The 24,001-nt window shown below is 47.0% G+C and overlaps 11 non-coding genes across 11 annotated transcripts; 1 reads left to right on the forward strand and 10 right to left on the reverse strand.

The window, feature by feature from the left end:
- Positions 1–969: 969 nt before the first annotated feature.
- TRNAY-GUA (transfer RNA tyrosine (anticodon GUA)) lies at positions 970–1,042 on the reverse strand. The gene has a single exon. It is a non-coding gene; the product is annotated as a tRNA-Tyr (tRNA).
- Positions 1,043–2,727: 1,685 nt separating this feature from the next.
- On the reverse strand, positions 2,728–2,800 carry TRNAY-GUA (transfer RNA tyrosine (anticodon GUA)). Its single transcript has one exon. It is a non-coding gene; the product is annotated as a tRNA-Tyr (tRNA).
- A 1,686-nt stretch (positions 2,801–4,486) lies between these two features.
- TRNAY-GUA (transfer RNA tyrosine (anticodon GUA)) lies at positions 4,487–4,559 on the reverse strand. The gene has a single exon. It is a non-coding gene; the product is annotated as a tRNA-Tyr (tRNA).
- Positions 4,560–6,244: 1,685 nt separating this feature from the next.
- Positions 6,245–6,317, reverse strand: TRNAY-GUA (transfer RNA tyrosine (anticodon GUA)). The gene has a single exon. It is a non-coding gene; the product is annotated as a tRNA-Tyr (tRNA).
- A 1,834-nt stretch (positions 6,318–8,151) lies between these two features.
- Positions 8,152–8,224, reverse strand: TRNAY-GUA (transfer RNA tyrosine (anticodon GUA)). Its single transcript has one exon. It is a non-coding gene; the product is annotated as a tRNA-Tyr (tRNA).
- A 955-nt stretch (positions 8,225–9,179) lies between these two features.
- Positions 9,180–9,252, reverse strand: TRNAS-GGA (transfer RNA serine (anticodon GGA)). The gene has a single exon. It is a non-coding gene; the product is annotated as a tRNA-Ser (tRNA).
- An 808-nt stretch (positions 9,253–10,060) lies between these two features.
- TRNAY-GUA (transfer RNA tyrosine (anticodon GUA)) lies at positions 10,061–10,133 on the reverse strand. The gene has a single exon. It is a non-coding gene; the product is annotated as a tRNA-Tyr (tRNA).
- A 954-nt stretch (positions 10,134–11,087) lies between these two features.
- TRNAY-GUA (transfer RNA tyrosine (anticodon GUA)) lies at positions 11,088–11,160 on the reverse strand. Its single transcript has one exon. It is a non-coding gene; the product is annotated as a tRNA-Tyr (tRNA).
- An 8,278-nt stretch (positions 11,161–19,438) lies between these two features.
- On the reverse strand, positions 19,439–19,511 carry TRNAK-UUU (transfer RNA lysine (anticodon UUU)). Its single transcript has one exon. It is a non-coding gene; the product is annotated as a tRNA-Lys (tRNA).
- Positions 19,512–20,904: 1,393 nt separating this feature from the next.
- Positions 20,905–20,977, reverse strand: TRNAY-GUA (transfer RNA tyrosine (anticodon GUA)). Its single transcript has one exon. It is a non-coding gene; the product is annotated as a tRNA-Tyr (tRNA).
- Positions 20,978–23,529: 2,552 nt separating this feature from the next.
- Positions 23,530–23,602, forward strand: TRNAK-UUU (transfer RNA lysine (anticodon UUU)). Its single transcript has one exon. It is a non-coding gene; the product is annotated as a tRNA-Lys (tRNA).
- Positions 23,603–24,001: the final 399 nt, after the last annotated feature.

Genomic DNA, 24,001 nt, shown 5'->3' on the forward strand with positions numbered 1-24,001 from the left:
ATTGCGCCACGGAAGCCCAAAAATTAAATGTCCGTCAGGTATTGTGGAAAAACTTTTCTTTTTACGTTACATTTGAGACTACATAACACCGCTCCCGGGTGGGCTCGAACCACCAACCTATTGGTTAACAGCCGAACGCGCTAACCATTGAGCCACGGAAGCTCAGAAATTAAATGGTTGTCAGGTATTGTGGAAAAACTTTTCATTTAACGTTACATTTGAGACTACATAACCACGCTCCCGAGTGGGCTCGAACCACCAACCTATTGGTTAACAGCCGAACGCGACAACCATTGAGCCACGGGAGCTCAGAAATTAAATGGTTGTCACGTATTGTGGAAAAGTTTTGACTTTTTACGCTACATCTGAGACCCCACGTCACCTCTCCCGGGTGGGCTCGAACCACCAACCTATTGGTTAACAGCCGAACGCGACAACCATTGAGCCACGGGAGCTCAGACATTAAATGGTTGTCACGTATTGGGGAAAAGTTATGACTTTTCACGCTACATCTGAGACCCCACAACACCTCTTCCGGGTGGGCTCGAACCAACAACCTTTCGGTTAACAGCTGAACGCGCTAACCATTGCGCCAAGGAAGCCCAAAAGTTAAATGTTCGTCAGGTATTGTGGAAAAACTCTGACTTTTTACGTTACATTTGAGATCCCATAACACCGCTCCCGGGTGGGCTCGAACCACCAACCTATTGGTTAACGGCCGAACGCGCTATCCATTGAGCCACGGAAGCTTAGAAATTTAATGGTTGTCACGTATTGTGGAAAAGTTTTGACTTTTTACGCTACATCTGAGACTCCACAACACCTCTCCCGGGTGGGCTCGAACCACCAACCTTTCGGTTAACAGCTGAACGCGCTAACCATTGCGCCACGGAAGCCCAAAAATTAACTGTTCGTCAGGTATTGTGGAAAAATGTTTCTTTTTACGTTACATTTGAGACTACACAACACAGCTCCCGGGTGGGCTCGAACCACCAACCTTTCGGTTTACAACCGAACGCGCTAACCATTGCGCCACGGAAGCCCAAAAATTAAATGTTCGTCAGGTATTGTGGAAAAACTTTTCTTTTTACGTTACATTTGAGACTACACAACACCGCTCCCGGGTGTGATCGAACCACCAACCTTTCGGTTAACAGCCGAACGCGCTAACCATTGCGCCACGGAAGCCCAAAAATTAAATGTCCGTCAGGTATTGTGGAAAAACTTTTCTTTTTACGTTACATTTGAGACTACATAACACCGCTCCCGGGTGGGCTCGAACCACCAACCTATTGGTTAACAGCCGAACGAGCTAACCATTGAGCCACGGAAGCTCAGAAATTAAATGGTTGTCAGGTATTGTGGAAAAACTTTTCATTTTACGTTACATTTGAGACTACATAACCACGCTCCCGAGTGGGCTCGAACCACCAACCTATTGGTTAACAGCCGAACGCGCTTACCATTGCGCCACGGAAGCCCAAAAATTAAATGGTCGTCAGGTATTGTGGAAAAACTTTTCATTTTACGTTACATTTGAGACTTCACAACACCGCTCCCGGGTGGGCTCGAACCAGCAACCTATTGGTTAACAGCCGAACGCGCAAACCATTGAGCCACGGCAGCTCAGAAATTAATGGGTAGTCAGGTATTGTGAAAAAGTTATGACTTTTCACGCTACATTTGAGACCCCACTACACCTCTCCCGGCTGGGCTCGAACCTCCAACCTATTGGTTAACAGCCGAACGCGCTTACCATTGCGCCACGGAAGCCCAAAAATTAAATGGTCGTCAGGTATTGTGGAAAAACTTTGGCTTTTTACGTTACATCTGAGACCCCACGTCACCTCTCCCGGGTGGGCTCGAACCACCAACCTATTGGTTAACAGCCGAACGCGACAACCATTGAGCCACGGGAGCTCAGAAATTAAATGGTTGTCACGTATTGTGGAAAAGTTTTGACTTTTTACGCTACATCTGAGACCCTACGTCACCTCTCCCGGGTGGGCTCGAACCACCAACCTATTGGTTAACAGCCGAACGCGCTAACCATTGAGCCACGGAAGCTCAGAAATTAAATGGTTGTCACGTATTGTGGAAAAGTTTTGACTTTTAAACGCTACATCTGAGACCCCACGTCACCTCTCCCGGGTGGGCTCGAACCACCAACCTATTGGTTAACAGCCGATCGCGACAACCATTGAGCCACGGGAGCTCAGACATTAAATGGTTGTCACGTATTGGGGAAAAGTTATGACTTTTCACGCTACATCTGAGACCCCACAACACCTCTTCCGGGTGGGCTCGAACCAACAACCTTTCGGTTAACAGCTGAACGCGCTAACCATTGCGCCAAGGAAGCCCAAAAGTTAAATGTTCGTCAGGTATTGTGGAAAAACTCTGATTTTTACGTTACATTTGAGATCCCATAACACCCTCCCGGGTGGGCTCGAACCACCAACCTATTGGTTAACAGCCGAACGTGCTAACCATTGAGCCACGGAAGCTTAGAAATTTAATGGTTGTCACGTATTGTGGAAAAGTTTTGACTTTTTACGCTACATCTGAGACTCCACAACACCTCTCCCGGGTGGGCTCGAACCACCAACCTTTCGGTTAACAGCTGAACGCGCTAACCATTGCGCCACGGAAGCCCAAAAATTAAATGTTCGTCAGGTATTGTGGAAAAATGTTTCTTTTTACGTTGCATTTGAGACTACACAACACAGCTCCCGGGTGGGCTCGAACCACCAACCTTTCGGTTTACAACCGAACGCGCTAACCATTGCGCCACGGAAGCCCAAAAATTAAATGTTCGTCAGGTATTGTGGAAAAACTTTTCTTTTTACGTTACATTTGAGACTACACAACACCGCTCCCGGGTGTGATCGAACCACCAACCTTTCGGTTAACAGCCGAACGCGCTAACCATTGCGCCACGGAAGCCCAAAAATTAAATGTCCGTCAGGTATTGTGGAAAAACTTTTCTTTTTATTATACATTTGAGACTACACAACACCGCTCCCGGGTGGGCTCGAACCACCAACCTATTGGTTAACAGCCGAACGCGCTAACCATTGAGCCACGGAAGCTCAGAAATTAAATGGTTGTCAGGTATTGTGGAAAAGCTTTTCATTTTACGTTACATTTGAGACTACATAACCACGCTCCCGAGTGGGCTCGAACCACCAACCTATTGGTTAACAGCCGAACGCGACAACCATTGAGCCACGGGAGCTCAGAAATTAAATGGTTGTCACGTATTGTGGAAATGTTTTGACTTTTTACGCTACATCTGAGACCCCACGTCACCTCTCCCGGGTGGGCTCGAACCACCAACCTATTGGTTAACAGCCGAACGCGACAACCATTGAGCCACGGGAGCTCAGACATTAAATGGTTGTCACGTATTGGGGAAAAGTTATGACTTTTCACGCTACATCTGAGACCCCACAACACCTCTTCCGGGTGGGCTCGAACCAACAACCTTTCGGTTAACAGCTGAACGCGCTAACCATTGCGCCAAGGAAGCCCAAAAGTTAAATGTTCGTCAGGTATTGTGGAAAAACTCTGACTTTTTACGTTACATTTGAGATCCCATAACACCGCTCCCGGGTGGGCTCGAACCACCAACCTATTGGTTAACGGCCGAACGCGCTATCCATTGAGCCACGGAAGCTTAGAAATTTAATGGTTGTCACGTATTGTGGAAAAGTTTTGACTTTTTACGCTACATCTGAGACCCTACGTCACCTCTCCCGGGTGGGCTCGAACCACCAACCTATTGGTTAACAGCCGAACGTGCTAACCATTGAGCCACGGAAGCTCAGAAATTAAATGGTTGTCACGTATTGTGGAAAAGTTTTGACTTTTAAACGCTACATCTGAGACCCCACGTCACCTCTCCCGGGTGGGCTCGAACCACCAACCTATTGGTTAACAGCCGAACGCGACAACCATTGAGCCACGGGAGCTCAGACATTAAATGGTTGTCACGTATTGGGGAAAAGTTATGACTTTTCACGCTACATCTGAGACCCCACAACACCTCTTCCGGGTGGGCTCGAACCAACAACCTTTTGGTTAACAGCTGAACGCGCTAACCATTGCGCCAAGGAAGCCCAAAAGTTAAATGTTCGTCAGGTATTGTGGAAAAACTCTGATTTTTACGTTACATTTGAGATCCCATAACACCCTCCCGGGTGGGCTCGAACCACCAACCTATTGGTTAACAGCCGAACGTGCTAACCATTGAGCCACGGAAGCTTAGAAATTTAATGGTTGTCACGTATTGTGGAAAAGTTTTGACTTTTTACGCTACATCTGAGACTCCACAACACCTCTCCCGGGTGGGCTCGAACCACCAACCTTTCGGTTAACAGCTGAACGCGCTAACCATTGCGCCACGGAAGCCCAAAAATTAAATGTTCGTCAGGTATTGTGGAAAAATGTTTCTTTTTACGTTACATTTGAGACTACACAACACAGCTCCCGGGTGGGCTCGAACCACCAACCTTTCGGTTTACAACCGAACGCGCTAACCATTGCGCCACGGAAGCCCAAAAATTAAATGTTCGTCAGGTATTGTGGAAAAACTTTTCTTTTTACGTTACATTTGAGACTACACAACACCGCTCCCGGGTGTGATCGAACCACCAACCTTTCGGTTAACAGCCGAACGCGCTAACCATTGCGCCACGGAAGCCCAAAAATTAAATGTCCGTCAGGTATTGTGGAAAAACTTTTCTTTTTACGTTACATTTGAGACTACATAACACCGCTCCCGGGTGGGCTCGAACCACCAACCTTTTGGTTAACAGCCGAACGAGCTAACCATTGAGCCACGGAAGCTCAGAAATTAAATGGTTGTCAGGTATTGTGGAAAAACTTTTCATTTTACGTTACATTTGAGACTACATAACCACGCTCCCGAGTGGGCTCGAACCACCAACCTATTGGTTAACAGCCGAACGCGCTTACCATTGCGCCACGGAAGCCCAAAAATTAAATGGTCGTCAGGTATTGTGGAAAAACTTTTCATTTTACGTTACATTTGAGACTTCACAACACCGCTCCCGGGTGGGCTCGAACCAGAAACCTATTGGTTAACAGCCGAACGCGCAAACCATTGAGCCACGGCAGCTCAGAAATTAATGGGTAGTCAGGTATTGTGAAAAAGTTATGACTTTTCACGCTACATTTGAGACCCCACTACACCTCTCCCGGCTGGGCTCGAACCTCCAACCTATTGGTTAACAGCCGAACGCGCTTACCATTGCGCCACGGAAGCCCAAAAATTAAATGGTCGTCAGGTATTGTGGAAAAACTTTGGCTTTTTACGTTACATCTGAGACCCCACGTCACCTCTCCCGGGTGGGCTCGAACCACCAACCTATTGGTTAACAGCCGAACGCGACAACCATTGAGCCACGGGAGCTCAGAAATTAAATGGTTGTCACGTATTGTGGAAAAGTTTTGACTTTTTACGCTACATCTGAGACCCTACGTCACCTCTCCCGGGTGGGCTCGAACCACCAACCTATTGGTTAACAGCCGAACGCGCTAACCATTGAGCCACGGAAGCTCAGAAATTAAATGGTTGTCACGTATTGTGGAAAAGTTTTGACTTTTAAACGCTACATCTGAGACCCCACGTCACCTCTCCCGGGTGGGCTCGAACCACCAACCTATTGGTTAACAGCCGAACGCGACAACCATTGAGCCACGGGAGCTCAGACATTAAATGGTTGTCACGTATTGGGGAAAAGTTATGACTTTTCACGCTACATCTGAGACCCCACAACACCTCTTCCGGGTGGGCTCGAACCAACAACCTTTCGGTTAACAGCTGAACGCGCTAACCATTGCGCCAAGGAAGCCCAAAAGTTAAATGTTCGTCAGGTATTGTGGAAAAACTCTGATTTTTACGTTACATTTGAGATCCCATAACACCCTCCCGGGTGGGCTCGAACCACCAACCTATTGGTTAACAGCCGAACGTGCTAACCATTGAGCCACGGAAGCTTAGAAATTTAATGGTTGTCACGTATTGTGGAAAGGTTTTGACTTTTTACGCTACATCTGAGACTCCACAACACCTCTCCCGGGTGGGCTCGAACCACCAACCTTTCGGTTAACAGCTGAACGCGCTAACCATTGCGCCACGGAAGCCCAAAAATTAAATGTTCGTCAGGTATTGTGGAAAAATGTTTCTTTTTACGTTGCATTTGAGACTACACAACACAGCTCCCGGGTGGGCTCGAACCACCAACCTTTCGGTTTACAACCGAACGCGCTAACCATTGCGCCACGGAAGCCCAAAAATTAAATGTTCGTCAGGTATTGTGGAAAAACTTTTCTTTTTACGTTACATTTGAGACTACACAACACCGCTCCCGGGTGTGATCGAACCACCAACCTTTCGGTTAACAGCCGAACGCGCTAACCATTGCGCCACGGAAGCCCAAAAATTAAATGTCCGTCAGGTATTGTGGAAAAACTTTCCTTTTTACGTTACATTTGAGACTACATAACACCGCTCCCGGGTGGGCTCGAACCACCAACCTATTGGTTAACAGCCGAACGCGCTAACCATTGAGCCACGGAAGCTCAGAAATTAAATGGTTGTCAGGTATTGTGGAAAAACTTTTCATTTTACGTTACATTTGAGACTACATAACCACGCTCCCGAGTGGGCTCGAACCACCAACCTATTGGTTAACAGCCGAACGCGCTTACCATTGCGCCACGGAAGCCCAAAAATTAAATGGTCGTCAAGTATTGTGGAAAAACTTTTCATTTTACGTTACATTTGAGACTTCACAACACCGCTCCCGGGTGGGCTCGAACCAGCAACCTATTGCTTAACAGCCGAACGCGCAAACCATTGAGCCACGGCAGCTCAGAAATTAATGGGTAGTCAGGTATTGTGAAAAAGTAATGACTTTTCACGCTACATTTGAGACCCCACAACACCTCTTCCGGGTGGGCTCGAACCTCCAACATATTGGTTAACAGCCGAACGCGCTTACCATTGCGCCACGGAAGCCCAAAAATTAAATGGTCGTCAGGTATTGTGGAAAAACTTTGGCTTTTTACGTTACATCTGAGACCCCACGTCACCTCTCCCGGGTGGGCTCGAACCACCAACCTATTGGTTAACAGCCGAACGCGACAACCATTGAGCCACGGGAGCTCAGAAATTAAATGGTTGTCACGTATTGTGGAAAAGTTTTGACTTTTTACGCTACATCTGAGACCCCACGTCACCTCTCCCGGGTAAGCTCGAACCACCAACCTATTGGTTAACAGCCGAACGCGACAACCATTGAGCCACGGGAGCTCAGACATTAAATGGTTGTCACGTATTGGGGAAAAGTTATGACTTTTCACGCTACATCTGAGACCCCACAACACCTCTTCCGGGTGGGCTCGAACCAACAACCTTTCGGTTAACAGCTGAACGCGCTAACCATTGCGCCAAGGAAGCCCAAAAGTTAAATGTTCGTCAGGTATTGTGGAAAAACTCTGACTTTTTACGTTACATTTGAGATCCCATAACACCGCTCCCGGGTGGGCTCGAACCACCAACCTATTGGTTAACGGCCGAACGCGCTATCCATTGAGCCACGGAAGCTTAGAAATTTAATGGTTGTCACGTATTGTGGAAAAGTTTTGACTTTTTACGCTACATCTGAGACCCTACGTCACCTCTCCCGGGTGGGCTCGAACCACCAACCTATTGGTTAACAGCCGAACGCGCTAACCATTGAGCCACGGAAGCTCAGAAATTAAATGGTTGTCACGTATTGTGGAAAAGTTTTGACTTTTAAACGCTACATCTGAGACCCCACGTCACATCTCCCGGGTGGGCTCGAACCACCAACCTATTGGTTAACAGCCGAACGCGACAACCATTGAGCCACGGGAGCTCAGACATTAAATGGTTGTCACGTATTGGGGAAAAGTTATGACTTTTCACGCTACATCTGAGACCCCACAACACCTCTTCCGGGTGGGCTCGAACCACCAACCTTTCGGTTAACAGCTGAACGCGCTAACCATTGCGCCACGGAAGCCCAAAAATTAAATGTTCGTCAGGTATTGTGGAAAAATGTTTCTTTTTACGTTACATTTGAGACTACACAACACAGCTCCCGGGTGGGCTCGAACCACCAACCTTTCGGTTTACAACCGAACGCGCTAACCATTGCGCCACGGAAGCCCAAAAATTAAATGTTCGTCAGGTATTGTGGAAAAACTTTTCTTTTTACGTTACATTTGAGACTACACAACACCGCTCCCGGGTGCGCTCGAACCACCAACCTTTCGGTTAACAACCGAACGCGCTAACCATTGCGCCACGGAAGCCCAAAAATTAAATGTTCGTCAGGTATTGTGGAAAAACTCTGACTTTTTACGTTACATTTGAGATCCCTTAACACCGCTCCCGGGTGGGCTCGAACCACGAACCTATTGGTTAACAGCCGAACGCGCTTACCATTGCGCCACGGAAGCCCAAAAATTAAATGGTCGTCAGGTATTGTGGAAAAACTTTGGCTTTTTACGTTACATCTGAGACCCCACGTCACCTCTCCCGGGTGGGCTCGAACCACCAACCTATTGGTTAACAGCCGAACGCGACAACCATTGAGCCACGGGAGCTCAGAAATTAAATGGTTGTCACGTATTGTGGAAAAGTTTTGACTTTTTACGCTACATCTGAGACCCTACGTCACCTCTCCCGGGTGGGCTCGAACCACCAACCTATTGGTTAACAGCCGAACGCGCTAACCATTGAGCCACGGAAGCTCAGAAATTAAATGGTTGTCACGTATTGTGGAAAAGTTTTGACTTTTAAACGCTACATCTGAGACCCCACGTCACCTCTCCCGGGTGGGCTCGAACCACCAACCTATTGGTTAACAGCCGAACGCGACAACCATTGAGCCACGGGAGCTCAGACATTAAATGGTTGTCACGTATTGGGGAAAAGTTATGACTTTTCACGCTACATCTGAGACCCCACAACACCTCTTCCGGGTGGGCTCGAACCACCAACCTTTCGGTTAACAGCTGAACGCGCTAACCATTGCGCCACGGAAGCCCAAAAATTAAATGTTCGTCAGGTATTGTGGAAAAATGTTTCTTTTTACGTTACATTTGAGACTACACAACACAGCTCCCGGGTGGGCTCGAACCACCAACCTTTCGGTTTCCAACCGAACGCGCTAACCATTGCGCCACGGAAGCCCAAAAATTAAATGTTCGTCAGGTATTGTGGAAAAACTTTTCTTTTTACGTTACATTTGAGACTACACAACACCGCTCCCGGGTGCGCTCGAACCACCAACCTTTCGGTTAACAACCGAACGCGCTAACCATTGCGCCACGGAAGCCCAAAAATTAAATGTTCGTCAGGTATTGTGGAAAAACTCTGACTTTTTACGTTACATTTGAGATCCCTTAACACCGCTCCCGGGTGGGCTCGAACCACGAACCTATTGGTTAACAGCCGAACGCGCTTACCATTGCGCCACGGAAGCCCAAAAATTAAATGGTCGTCAGGTATTGTGGAAAAACTTTGGCTTTTTACGTTACATCTGAGACCCCACGTCACCTCTCCCGGGTGGGCTCGAACCACCAACCTATTGGTTAACAGCCGAACGCGACAACCATAGAGCCACGGGAGCTCAGAAATTAAATGGTTGTCACGTATTGTGGAAAAGTTTTGACTTTTTACGCTACATCTGAGACCCTACGTCACCTCTCCCGGGTGGGCTCGAACCACCAACCTATTGGTTAACAGCCGAACGCGCTAACCATTGAGCCACGGAAGCTCAGAAATTAAATGGTTGTCACGTATTGTGGAAAAGTTTTGACTTTTAAACGCTACATCTGAGACCCCACAACACCTCTTCCGGGTGGGCTCGAACCACCAACCTTTCGGTTAACAGCTGAACGCGCTAACCATTGCGCCACGGAAGCCCAAAAATTAAATGTTCGTCAGGTATTGTGGAAAAATGTTTCTTTTTACGTTACATTTGAGACTACACAACACAGCTCCCGGGTGGGCTCGAACCACCAACCTTTCGGTTTACAACCGAACGCGCTAACCATTGCGCCACGGAAGCCCAAAAATTAAATGTTCGTCAGGTATTGTGGAAAAACTTTTCTTTTTACGTTACATTTGAGACTACACAACACCGCTTCCGGGTGCGCTCGAACCACCAACCTTTCGGTTAACAACCGAACGCGCTAACCATTGCGCCACGGAAGCCCAAAAATTAAATGTTCGTCAGGTATTGTGGAAAAACTCTGACTTTTTACGTTACATTTGAGATCCCTTAACACCGCTCCCGAGTGGGCTCGAACCACGAACCTATTGGTTAACAGCCGAACGCGCTAACCATTGAGCCACGGAAGCTCAGAAATTAAATGGCTGTCAGGTATTGTGGAAAAGTTATGACTTTTCACGCTACATCTGAGACCCCACGTCACCTCTCCCGGGTGGGCTCGAACCACCAACCTATTGGTTAACAGCCGAACGCGCTAACCATTTAGCCACGGAAGCTCAGAAATTAAATGGTTGTCACGTATTGTGGAAAAGTTTTGACTTTTTACGCTACATCTGAGACCCCACGTCACCTCTCCCGGGTGGGCTCGAACCACCAACCTATTGGTTAACAGCCGAACGCGACAACCATTGAGCCACGGGAGCTCAGAAATTAAATGGTTGTCACGTATTGGGGAAAAGTTATGACTTTTCACGCTACATCTGAGACCCCACAACACCTCTCCCGGGTGGGCTCGAACCACCAACCTTTCGGTTAACAGCTGAACGCGATAACCATTGCGCCACGGAAGCCCAAAAATTAAATGTTCGTCAGGTATTGTGGAAAAACTCTGACTTTTTATGTTACATTAGAGATCCCATAACACCGCTGCCGGGTGGGCTCGAACCACCAACCTATTGGTTAACAGCCGAACGCGCAAACCATTGAGCCACGGAAGCCCAAAAATTAAATGTTCGTCAGGTATTGTGGAAAAACGTTTCTTTTTACGTTACATTTGAGACTACACAACACAGCTCCCGGGTGGGCTCGAACCACCAACCTTTCGGTTTACAACCGAACGCGCTAACCATTGCGCCACGGAAGCCCAAAAATTAAATGTTCGTCAGGTATTGTGGAAAAACTTTTCTTTTTACGTTACATTTGAGACTACACAACACCACTCCCGGGTGCGCTCGAACCACCAACCTTTCGGTTAACAACCAAACGCGCTAACCATTGCGCCACGGAAGCCCAAAAATTAAATGTTCGTCAGGTATTGTGGAAAAACTCTGACTTTTTACGTTACATTTGAGATCCCTTAACACCGTTCCCGGGTGGGCTCGAACCACGAACCTATTGGTTAACAGCCGAACGCGCTAACCATTGAGCCACGGAAGCTCAGAAATTAAATGGCTGTCAGGTATTGTGGAAAATTTATGACTTTTCACGCTACATCTGAGACCCCACGTCACCTCTCCCGGGTGGGCTCGAACCACCAACCTATTGGTTAACAGCCGAACGCGCTAACCATTGAGCCACGGAAGCTCAGAACTTAAATGGTTGTCACGTATTGTGGAAAAGTTTTGACTTTTTACGCTACATCTGAGACCCCACGTCACCTCTCCCGGGTGGGCTCGAACCACCAACCTTTCGTTTAACAGCTGAACGCGCTAACCATTGCGCCACGGAAGCCCAAAAGTTAAATGTTCGTCAGGTATTGTGGAAAAACTTTTCTTTTTACGTTACATTTGAGACTACACAACACCGCTCCCGGGTGCGCTCGAACCACCAACCTTTCGGTTAACAGCCGAACGCGCTAACCATTGCGCCATGGAAGCCCAAAAATTAAATGTTCGTCAGGTATTGTGGAAAAAGTCTGACTATGCCCTCCTCCAGGAAGGCATAGACGCCATTGGCCCTTATCTGTGCAGGATATTTAGAGCCTGCATTGCTCTGGCGCATATTCCAGATTTCTGGAAGCGCTCGAAGGTTATCTTTATTTCCAAACCTGGGAAGACGAGCTATCTTGAGGCTAAGGCATTCAGACCTACCTGTCTTACCTCTTTCTTCCTAAAGACTTTAGAGAAATTGGTGGACAGGTATCTACGGGATGGTGTTCTATCCCACACACCCCTGTCCACTTTTCAGTTTGCCTATCAGAAAGGCAAGTCCACAGAGACGGCGCTTCATGGCATTTTGAACTGCCTTGACAGGGCCATCGAGTTCAAGGAGATGTCTTTGGCCATCTTCCTTGATATTGAGGGTGCCTTTGATAGGGTCTCTAGTGAAGTCATCCTTCGCGCTGCGGAGCGGTTTGGTATTGACGACACTTTGTGTCGTTGGATAAAATCCATGCTCACGTATTGCAGGGTGACGGCGTCTCTTCTCGGGGAAACCTTGGAGACCTCCACCGACCGTGGCTGTCCTCAGGGAGGGGTTCTTTCCCCTCTTCTTTGGTGCCTGGTGGTGGATGAGCTGCTGGGTCGACTCGGGGAGAGGGAATGTCACTGTTTTGGCTATGCGGATGACATCGCAGTGATTGATACAGGGAGGTTCCCTACAACTATCGCTGCACTGATGAAATCTGTCTTGCATGATGTTGAGGATTGGTGTAGGGGTGTTAACCTAACCGTCAATCCCAACAAGACTGTCCTTGTACCGTTTACTCGGAAAAGGACTAATGACCTATTCAACGATATTTCCTTCTTTGGACAGGTTTTAAAGAAGTCCTCCGAGGTCAAATACCTTGGCGTGACTTTCGATGCCAAGCTTACTTGGAAGTCCCACCTTGATCTGAGTATCAAGAAGGCCGAAATTTTATTTTGGCGTTTAAGAAGTTCAGTCAGCAAGTCCTGGGGCTTAAGCCCTAGGGCTGTAAACTGGATTTATACCAGGATCATCAGGCCAGTGGTTTCCTATGGAGCTCTTGTCTGGTGGCCCAGGGTTCGCCTTAAAACAGCCCAAGATGAACTACGCAAGCTTCAAAGGCTGGCGTGCATCGGTATCACGGGGTCCATGAGAACAGCCCCCACAGCTTCTCTGGAAATCCTTCTCAATATGCTTCCTCTTCACCGCTTTATTGAGGAGGAAGCTATTATGGGAAGCCTGACGAACATTTAATTTTTGGGCTTCCGTGGCGCAATGGTTAGCGCGTTCAGCTGTTAACCGAAAGGTTGGTGGTTCGAGCCCACCCGGGAGAGGTGTTGTGGGGTCTCAGATGTAGCGTGAAAAGTCATAACTTTTCCACAATACCTGACAACCATTTAATTTCTGAGCTTCCGTGGCTCAATGGTTAGCGCGTTCGGCTGTTAACCAACAGGTTGGTTGTTCAAGCCCACCCGGGAGCGGTGTTAAGGGATCTCAAATGTAACGTAAAAAGTCAGAGTTTTTCCACAATACCTGACGAACATTTAATTTTTGGGCTTCCGTGACGCAATAGTTAGCGCGTTCAGCTGTTAACCGAAAGGTTGGTGGTTCGAGCCCACCCGGGAGAGGTGTTGTGGGGTCTCAGATGTAGCTTGAAAAGTCATAACTTTTCCACAATTCCTGACAACCATTTAATTTCTGAGCTTCCGTGGCTCAATGGTTAGCGCGTTCGGCTGTTAACCAACAGGTTGGTTGTTCAAGCCCACCCGGGAGCGGTGTTAAGGGATCTCAAATGTAACGTAAAAAGTCAGAGTTTTTCCACAATACCTGACGAACATTTAATTTTTGGGCTTCCGTGACGCAATGGTTAGCGCGTTCAGCTGTTCACCGAAAGGTTGGTGGTTCGAGCCCACCCGGGAGAGGTGTTGTGGGGTCTCAGATGTAGCGTAAAAAGTCAAAACTTTTCCACATACGTGACAACCATAAAATTTCTAAGCTTCCGTGGCTAAATGTTAAGCGCGTTCGGCTGTTAACCAATAGGTTGGTGGTTCGAGCCCACCCGGGAGCGGTGTTAAGGGATCTCAAATGTAACGTAAAAAGTCAGAGTTTTTTTCACAATACCTGACGAACATTTTATTTTTGGGCTTCCTTGGCGCAATGGTTAGCGCGTTCGGCTGTTAACCGAAAGGTTGGTGGTACGAGCCCACCCGGGAGAGGTGTTGTGGGGTCTCAGATAAAGCTTGAAAAGTCATAACTTTTCCACAATACGTGACAACCATTTAATTTCTGAGCATACGTGGCTCAATGGTTGGCGCTTTCGGCTGTTAACTAATAGGTTCGTGGTTCGAGCCCACAAGGGAGCGGTGTTAAGGGATCTTAAATGTAACGTAAAAAGTCAGAGTTTTTCCACAATACCTGACGAACATTTAGTTTTTGGGCTTCCGTGGCGCAATGGTTAGCGCGTTCGGTTGTTAACCGAAAGGTTGGTGGTTCGAGCGCACCCGGGAGCGGTGTTGTGTAGTCTCAAATGTAACGTAAAAAGAAAAGTTTTTCCACAATACCTGACGAACATTTAATTTTTGGGCTTCCGTGGCGCAATGGTTAGCGCGTTCAGCTGTTAACCGAAAGGTTGGTGGTTCGAGCCCACCCGGGAGAGGTGTTGTGGGGTCTCAGATGTAGCGTGAAAAGTCATAACTTTTCCACAATACCTGACAACCATTTAATTTCTGAGCTTCCGTGGCTCAATGGTTAGCGCGTTCGGCTGTTAACCAACAGGTTGGTTGTTCAAGCCCACCCGGGAGCGGTGTTAAGGGATCTCAAATGTAACGTAAAAAGTCAGAGTTTTTCCACAATACCTGACGAACATTTAATTTTTGGGCTTCCGTGACGCAATGGTTAGCGCGTTCAGCTGTTAACCGAAAGGTTGGTGGTTCGAGCCCACCCGGGCGAGGTGTTGTGGGGTCTCAGATGTAGCGTAAAAAGTCAAAACGTTTCCACAATACGTGACAACCATTAAATTTCTAAGCTTCCGTGGCTAAATGTTTAGCGCGTTCGGCTGTTAACCAATAGGTTGGTGGTTCGAGCCCACCCGGGAGCGGTGTTAAGGGATCTCAAATGTAACGTAAAAAGTCAGAGTTTTTTTCACAATACCTGACGAACATTTTATTTTTGGGCTTCCTTGGCGCAATGGTTAGCGCGTTCGGCTGTTAACCGAAAGGTTGGTGGTTCGAGCCCACCCGGGAGAGGTGTTGTGGGGTCTCAGATGTAGCGTGAAAAGTCATAACTTTTTCACAATACCTGACAACCATTTAATTTCTAAGCTTCCGTGGCTCAATGGTTAGCGCGTTCGGCTGTTAACCAATAGGTTGGTGGTTCGAGCCCACCTGGGAGCGGTGTTGTGGGGTCTCAGATAAAGCTTGAAAAGTCATAACTTTTCCACAATACGTGACAACCATTTAATTTCTGAGCATCCGTGGCTCAATGGTTAGCGCTTTCGGCTGTTAACCAATAGGTTCGTGGTTCGAGCCCACCCGGGAGCGGTGTTAAGGGATCTTAAATGTAACGTAAAAAGTCAGAGTTTTTCTACAATACCTGACGAACATTTAGTTTTTGGGCTTCCGTGGCGCAATGGTTAGCGCGTTCGGTTGTTAACCGAAAGGTTGGTGGTTCGAGCGCACCCGGGAGTGGTGTTGTGTAGTCTCTAATGTAACGTAAAAAGAAAATTTTTCCACAATACCTGACGAACATTTAATTTTTGGGCTTCCGTGGCGCAATGGTTAGCGCGTTCAGCTGTTAACCGAAAGGTTGGTGGTTCGAGCCCACCCGGGAGAGGTGTTGTGGGGTCTCAGATGTAGCGTGAAAAGTCATAACTTTTCCACAATACCTGACAACCATTTAATTTCTGAGCTTCCGTGGCTCAATGGTTAGCGCTTTCGGCTGTTAACCAATAGGTTCGTGGTTCGAGCCCACCCGGGAGCGGTGTTAAGGGATCTTAAATGTAACGTAAAAAGTCAGAGTTTTTCTACAATACCTGACGAACATTTAGTTTTTGGGCTTCCGTGGCGCAATGGTTAGCGCGTTCGGTTGTTAACCGAAAGGTTGGTGGTTCGAGCGCACCCGGGAGCGGTGTTGTGTAGTCTCTAATGTAACGTAAAAAGAAAATTTTTTCCACAATACCTGACGAACATTTAATTTTTGGGCTTCCGTGGCGCAATGGTTAGCGCGTTCAGCTGTTAACCGAAAGGTTGGTGGTTCGAGCCCACCCGGGAGAGGTGTTGTGGGGTCTCAGATGTAGCGTGAAAAGTCATAACTTTTCCACAATACCTGACAACCATTTAATTTCTGAGCTTCCGTGGCTCAATGGTTAGCGCGTTCGGCTGTTAAACAACAGGTTGGTTGTTCAAGCCCACTCGGGAGCGGTGTTAAGGGATCTCAAATGTAACGTAAAAAGCCAAAGTTTTTCCACAATACCTGACGACCATTTAATTTTTGGGCTTCCGTGGCGCAATGGTTAGCGCGTTCGGCTGTTAACCGAAGGGTTGGTGGTTCGAGCCCACTCGGGAGAGGTGTTGTGGGGTCTCAGATGTAGCGTGAAAAGTCATAACTTTTTCACAATACTTGACAACCATTAAATTTCTAAGCTTCCGTGGCTCAATGGTTAGCGCGTTCGGCTGTTAACCATTAGGTTGGTTCTTCGAGCCCACTCGGGAGCGGTGTTAAGGGATCTCAAATGTAACGTAAAAAGTCAGAGTTTTTCCACAATGTCTGACGAACATTTAATTTTTGGGCTTCCGTGGCGCAATGGTTAGCGCGTTCGGCTGTTAACCGAAAGGTTGGTGGTTCGAGCTTACACGGGAGCGGTGTAAAGGGATCTCAAGTGTAACGTAAAAAGTCAGAGTTTTTCCACAATACCTGACGAACATATAATTTTTGGGCTTCCGTGGCGCAATGGTAAGCGCGTTCGGCTGTTAACCAATAGGTTGGTGGTTCGAGCCCAGCCGGGAGAGGTGTAGTGGGGTCTCAGATGTAGCGTGAAAAGTCATAACTTTTTCACAATACCTGACAACCATTTAATTTCTGAGCTCCCGTGGCTCAATGGTTATCGCGTTCGGCTGTTAACCGAAAGGTTGGTGGTTCGAGCCCACCCGGGAGAGGTGTTGTGGGGTCTCAGATGTAGCGTGAAAAGTCATAACTTTTCCACAATACCTGACAACCATTTAATTTCTGAGCTTCCATGGCTCAATGGTTAGCGCGTTCGGCTGTTAACCAATAGGTTTGTTGTTCGAGCCCACCCGGGAGCGGTGTTATGGGATCTCAAATGTAACGTAAAAAGTCAGAGTTTTTCCACAATACCTGACGAACATTTAATATTTGGGCTTCCGTGGCGCAATGGTTATCGCGTTCGGCTGTTAACCGAAAGGTTGGTGGTTCGAGCCCACCCGGGAGAGGTGTTGTGGGGTCTCAGATGTAGCGTGAAAAGTCATAACTTTTCCACAATACCTGACATCCATTTAATTTCTGAGCTTCCATGGCTCAATGGTTAGCGCTTTCGGCTGTTAACCAATCGGTTGGTGGTTCGAACCCACCCGGGAGCGGTGTTATGGGATCTCAAATGTAACGTAAAAAGTCAGAGATTTTCCACAATACCTGACGAACATTTAATTTTTGGGCTTCCGTGGCGCAATGGTTATCGCGTTCGGCTGTTAACCAATAGGTTGCTGGTTCGAGCCCACCCGGGAGCGGTGTTGTGAAGTCTCAAATGTAACGTAAAAAGCCAAAGTTTTTCCACAATACCTGACGACCATTTAATTTTTGGGCTTCCGTGGCGCAATGGTAAGCGCGTTCGGCTGTTAACCAATAGGTTGGTGGTTCGAGCCCAGCCGGGAGAGGTGTAGTGGGGTCTCAGATGTAGCGTGAAAAGTCATAACTTTTTCACAATACCTGACAACCATTTAATTTCTGAGTTACCGTGGCTCAATGGTTTGCGCGTTCGGCTGTTAACCAATAGGTTGGTGGTTCGAGCCTACCCGGGAGCGGTGTTATGGGATCTCAAATGTAACGTAAAAAGTCAGAGTTTTTCCACAATACCTGACGACCATTTAATTTTTGGGCTTCCGTGGCGCATTGGTAAGCGCGTTCGGCTGTTAACCAATAGGTTGGTGGTTCGAGCCCAGCCGGGAGAGGTGTAGTGGGGTCTCAGATGTAGCGTGAAAAGTTATAACTTTTTCACAATACCTGACAACCATTTAATTTCTGAGCTGCCGTGGCTCAATGGTTTGCGCGTTCGGCTGTTAACCAATAGGTTGGTGGTTCGAGCCTTTCCGGGCGCGGTGTTATGGGATCTCAAATGTAACGTAAAAAGTCAGAGTTTTTCCACAATACCTGACGAACATTTAATTTTTGGGCTTCCGTGGCGCAATGGTTATCGCGTTCGGCTGTTAACCGAAAGGTTGGTGGTTCGAGCCCACCCGGGAGAGGTGTTGTGGGGTCTCAGATGTAGCGTGAAAAGTCATAACTTTTCCACAATACCTGACAACCATTTAATTTCTGAGCTTCCATGGCTCAATGGTTAGCGCGTTCGGCTGTTAACCAATAGGTTTGTTATTCGGGCCTAGGGTTCGAAAATTACGGTAATTTTGGAAAATGGTAAATTACGCCGTAAATTACCGCGTAAATTACCGCGTAAATTACCATTCACGGTAATTTACGAAATTCAAAAATTAAATTATGTTGATCGTTTATAAGCTAAATAATGAAAAATATCACTTGAACACAGCTATTATTTTTATAGCATAGTATCGTACATTATTTAAACACCGAGTTTTGATGTTTGCAGCTCCAAAATACTTTTGAACAGCAAGATCCACTTGCTTCTTCTTAGCAATTTTGCGAATTATTGCTATTTCACGATTTTAGAAAAAAATTCTAGAGAAGGGCCGAATCCAGTTTAAACTGATACCGATATATCGGTTTAGTCAAATTTCGGTACCGATATTGGTATTGGCCCATCTCTAGAAATTTCGAACAACTACAGCTTTCCAGCAAAGAGGGTAGAAAGAGGGGGAGTAGAAGCTAGCGGCTTTGGCAAGGCATTTTGAGTGTTCTCGCTTTTCTTTTTCATTTATTTGTTATATTTTCCTCCTAATATCCGGTTCACCGTATTTCAACCAATAAGAGGGCAGAGAAAGATGCGCGCGCGCACCGGAAGCTTAGAGGTAAACTTTCAAAGCGAGAACACTCACTTAACACCAACCTTTCCGATAACAGCCGAACGAGCTGAAAATGCGCCACAGAAGCCCGGAAATTGAATGGTTGTCAGGTATCGTGGAAAACTTATGACTTTTTACGCTACATCTGAGACCCCACAACACCTCTCCCGGGTGGAGTGGAACCACCAAACTATCGGTTAAAAGCCGAACGCGAATTTCATTGAGCCACGGAAGCTCTGAAATTTAATGGTCGTCAGGTATTGTTGAAAAACTTTGGCTATTTACGTTACATTTGATATCTCACAAAACCGCTCCCGGGTGGGCTCGAACCACCAACCTTTCGGTTAAAAGCCGAACGCGCTAACCATTGAGCCACGGAAGCTTAGAAATTAAATGGCTGTCAGGTATCGTGGAAAACTTATGACTTTTTACGCTACATCTGAGAACCCACAACACCTCTCCCGGGTGGAATGGAACCACCAACCTTTCGGTTAACAGCTGAACGCGCTAACCATTGAGCCACGGAAGCTCAGAAATAAACTGGTTGTCAGGTATTGCGGAGAAACTATGACTTTTTACGTTACTTATAAAACTTAACATCAACGTTCCCGGGTGGGTTTGAGCCACCAACCTTTCCGATAACAGACGAACGAGCTGAAAATGCGCCACAGAAGCCCGGAAATTGAATGGTCGTCAGGTATTGTGGAAAAACTTTGACTTTTTACGTCACATCTGAGACCTCACAACACCGCTCCTGGATGGGCTCGAACCACCAACCTTTCGGATAACAGCCGAACGAGCTAACCATTGCGCAACGGAAGCCCAAAAATTAAATGTTCATCTGGTATTGTGGAAAAGCTCTGACTTTTTACGTTACATCTGACACCTCAAAGCACCGCTCCCGGGTGTTCGAACCACCAACCTTTCGGTTAACAGCCGAACGCGCTATCCATAGCGCAACGGAAGCTCAAAAATTAAATGGTCTTCAGGTATAGTGGAGAAACTATGACTTTTTACGTTACTTATAAATATTAACACCAACGTTCCCGGGTGGGCTTGAGCCACCAACCTTTCGGATGACATCCGAACGCGCTAATCATTGCACCACGCAGGCCCAAAAATTAAATGTTCATCTGGTATTGTGGAAAAGCTCTGACTTTTTACGTTACATCTGACACCTCAAAGCACCGCTCCCGGGTGTTCGAACCACCAACCTTTCGGTTAACAGCCGAACGCGCTATCCATAGCGCAACGGAAGCTCAAAAATTAAATGGTCTTCAGGTATAGTGGAGAAACTATGACTTTTTACGTTACTTATAAATATTAACACCAACGTTCCCGGGTGGGCTTGAGCCACCAACCTTTCGGATGACATCCGAACGCGCTAATCATTGCACCACGCAGGCCCAAAAATTAAATGGACGTCTGGTATTGTAGAAAACTTATGACTTTTTACGCGACATCTGAGACCCCACAACACCTCTCCCGGGTGGAATGGAAGCACCAACCTTTCGGATAACAGCCGAACGCAATTAGCATTGTGCCACGGAAGCTTAGAATTTCAAATGTTGTCAGGTATTGTGGAAAAACCACGGCTTTTTACGTTACATTTGAGATCTCACAAAACCTATCCCGGGTGGGCTCGAACCACCAACCTTTCGGTTAACAGATGAACGCGATAACCATTGCGCCACGGAAGCTCAGAAATTAAATTTTTCGTCAGGTATTGTGGAAAAACTTTGACTTAATACGTTACATCTGAGCCCTCACAACACTGCTCCCGGGTGGGCTCGAACCACCAACCTTTCGGTTTACAGCTGAACGCGCTAACCATTGCGCCACAGAAGCCCAAAAATTAAATGTTCGTCAGGTATTGTGGAAAAACATTGACTTTTTACGTTACATCTGAGACCTCACAACACCGCTCCCGGGTGGGCTGGAACCACCAACCTTTCGGTAAGCAGATGAACGCGATAACCATTGCGCAACGGAAGCCCAAAAATTAAATGGTCTTCAGGTATTGTGGAAAACTTATGACTTTTTACGCGACATCTGAGACCCCACAACACCTCTCATGGGTGGGCTCGAACCACCAACCTTTCGGTTAACAGCTGAACGCGCCAACCATTGCGCCACGGAAGCCCAAAAATTAAACCTTCGTCAGGTATTGTGGAAATAACTGACTTATTACGTTACATCTGAGACCTCACAACAACGCTCTTGGATGGGCTCGAACCACCAAACTATCGGTTAAAAGCCGAACGCGCTAACAATTGAGCCACGGAAGCTCTGAAATTAAATGGTCGTCAGGTATTGTGGAAAAACTTTGACTTTTTACGTAACATCTGAAACCTCACAGCACCGCTCCTGGGTGGGCTCGAACCACCAACCTTTCGGTTAACAGATGAACGCGATAACCATTGCGCCCCGGAAAACCAAAAATTAAATGGACGTCAGGTATTGTGGATAACTTATGACTTTTTACGCGACATCTGAGACCCCACAACACCTCGCATGGGTGGGCTCGAACCACCAACCTTTCGGTTAACAGCTGAACGCGCCAACCATTGCGCCACGGAAGCCCAAAAATTAAACCTTCGTCAGGTATTGTGCAAAAAACACTGACTTATTACGTTACATCTGCGTTGCGCAATCGTTATCGCGTTCATCTGTTAACCGAAAGGTTGGTGGTTCGAGCCCACCCAGGAGCGGTGCTGTGAGGTTTCAGATGTTACGTAAAAAGTCAAAGTTTTTCCACGATACCTGACGACCATTTAATTTCAGAGCTTCCGTGGCTCAATTGTTAGGCCGTTCGACTTTGAACCGATAGTTTGGTGGTTCGAGCCCATCCAAGAGCGTTGTTGTGAGGTCTCAGATGTAACGTAATAAGTCAGTGTTTTTTGCACAATACCTGACGAAGGTTTAATTTTTGGGCTTCCGTGGCGCAATGGTTGGCGCGTTCAGCTGTTAACCGAAAGGTTGGTGGTTCGAGCCCACCCATGAGAGGTGTTGTGGGGTCTCAGATGTCGCGTAAAAAGTCATAAGTTATCCACAATACCTGACGTCCATTTAATTTTTGGTTTTCCGGGGCGCAATGGTTATCGCGTTCATCTGTTTACTGAAAGGTTGGTGGTACCAGCCCACCCGGGAACGTTGGTGTTAAGTTTTATAAGTAACGTAAAAAGTCAAAGTTTTTCCACAATACCTGAAGACCATTTAATTTTTGGGCTTCTTTTGCGCAATGGTTATCGCGTTCATCTGTTAACCGAAAGGTTGGTGGTTCGAGCCCACCCAGGAGCGGTGCTGTGAGGTTTCAGATGTTACGTAAAAAGTCAAAGTTTTTCCACAATACCTGACGACCATTTAATTTCAGAGCTTCCGTGGCTCAATTGTTAGCGCGTTCGGCTTTTAACCGATAGTTTGGTGGTTCGAGCCCATCCAAGAGCGTTGTTGTGAGGTCTCAGATGTAACGTAATAAGTCAGTGTTTTTCCACAATACCTGACGAAGGTTTAATTTTTGGGCTTCCGTGGCGCAATGGTTGGCGCGTTCAGCTGTTAACCGAAAGGTTGGTGGTTCGAGCCCACCCATGAGAGGTGTTGTGGGGTCTCAGATGTCGCGTAAAAAGTCATAAGTTTGCTACAATACCAGACGTCCATTTAATTTTTGGGCCTGCGTGGTGCAATGATTAGCGCGTTCGGATGTCATCCGAAAGGTTGGTGGCTCAAGCCCACCCGGGAACGTTGGTGTTAATATTTATAAGTAACGTAAAAAGTCATAGTTTCTCCACTATACCTGAAGACCATTTAATTTTTGAGCTTCCGTTGCGCTATGGATAGCGCGTTCGGCTGTTAACCGAAAGGTTGGTGGTTCGAACACCCGGGAGCGGTGCTTTGAGGTGTCAGATGTAACGTAAAAAGTCAGAGCTTTTCCACAATACCAGATGAACATTTAATTTTTGGGCTTCCGTTGCGCAATGGTTAGCTCGTTCGGCTGTTATCCGAAAGGTTGGTGGTTCGAGCCCATCCAGGAGCGGTGTTGTGAGGTCTCAGATGTGACGTAAAAAGTCAAAGTTTTTCCACAATACCTGACGACCATTCAATTTCCGGGCTTCTGTGGCGCATTTTCAGCTCGTTCGTCTGTTATCGGAAAGGTTGGTGGCTCAAACCCACCCGGGAACGTTGATGTTAAGTTTTATAAGTAACGTAAAAAGTCATAGTTTCTCCGCAATACCTGACAACCAGTTTATTTCTGAGCTTCCGTGGCTCAATGGTTAGCGCGTTCAGCTGTTAACCGAAAGGTTGGTGGTTCCATTCCACCCGGGAGAGGTGTTGTGGGTTCTCAGATGTAGCGTAAAAAGTCATAAGTTTTCCACGATACCTGACAGCCATTTAATTTCTAAGCTTCCGTGGCTCAATGGTTAGCGCGTTCGGCTTTTAACCGAAAGGTTGGTGGTTCGAGCCCACCCGGGAGCGGTTTTGTGAGATATCAAATGTAACGTAAATAGCCAAAGTTTTTCAACAATACCTGACGACCATTAAATTTCAGAGCTTCCGTGGCTCAATGAAATTCGCGTTCGGCTTTTAACCGATAGTTTGGTGGTTCCACTCCACCCGGGAGAGGTGTTGTGGGGTCTCAGATGTAGCGTAAAAAGTCATAAGTTTTCCACGATACCTGACAACCATTCAATTTCCGGGCTTCTGTGGCGCATTTTCAGCTCGTTCGGCTGTTATCGGAAAGGTTGGTGTTAAGTGAGTGTTCTCGCTTTGAAAGTTTACCTCTAAGCTTCCGGTGCGCGCGCGCATCTTTCTCTGCCCTCTTATTGGTTGAAATACGGTGAACCGGATATTAGGAGGAAAATATAACAAATAAAT

The sequence above is a fragment of the Phalangium opilio genome, unplaced genomic scaffold (genome assembly GCF_054372755.1).
Source record: "Phalangium opilio isolate 3A_F unplaced genomic scaffold, DU_Popi_V2 ptg000017l_1, whole genome shotgun sequence".
Lineage (NCBI taxonomy): Eukaryota > Metazoa > Arthropoda > Arachnida > Opiliones > Phalangiidae > Phalangium > Phalangium opilio.